A 765-nucleotide genomic window follows, 5' to 3' on the forward strand; every position below is an offset into this window, starting at 1 on the left:
TCAGGAAAGCATAAGGGTCAGAAGGCTACTTCTCTTTCCCTTTGGTTGAGAAGTATGATTCGTTTTGCTTATTAGACTGCTGGACAGCAGCCTCCTGAGAGAATTACAGCTCATTCCACTAGGGCTGTCTCCTCTTCTTGGACTTTCAAAGATGAAGCTTCTGTGGAACAGCTTTGCAAGGCTGCAACTTGGTCCTCTCTGCATACTTTTTCCAAATTTTCCAAATTGTATACTTTCTTCAAGCGGTGGTGCCTTCTGTTTAGGTCTGCCTGTCTTGTTCTTCCTCTCTGTTCATTCTGTGTCCTCTAGCTTGGGTATTAATTCCCACTGGTAATTGAATGATGTCGTGGACTCTCCATATCTTAGGAAAGAAAACAAAATGTATGCTTACCTGATAAATGTCTTTCTTTATGGATATGGAGAGTCCATGACCCCACCCTTTATTAAGACAGTTATTTTTGACTAAACCTCAGGCACCTCTACACCTTTGTGTTATTCTTTTTTTTATTTCCCTTCGGTCGAATGACTGGGGATTATAGGTAGGGGAGTGACACTTAACAGCTTTGCTGTGGTGATCTTTGCCTCCTCATGCTGGCCAGGAGTGATATTCCCACTAGTAATTGAATGACGTTCAATATCCAGAAAGAAATTTATCAGGTAAGCATAAATTTGTTTTTTTTTTTTGTTCAGACCGACCGTTAGTGTCACTTGTAAGGCAATTGCTATCACATTATTGTTTGACACTTTGTCTGAAATGGTTTTAGG

Source organism: Bombina bombina, chromosome 3 (genome assembly GCF_027579735.1).
Source record: "Bombina bombina isolate aBomBom1 chromosome 3, aBomBom1.pri, whole genome shotgun sequence".
NCBI lineage: Eukaryota > Metazoa > Chordata > Amphibia > Anura > Bombinatoridae > Bombina > Bombina bombina.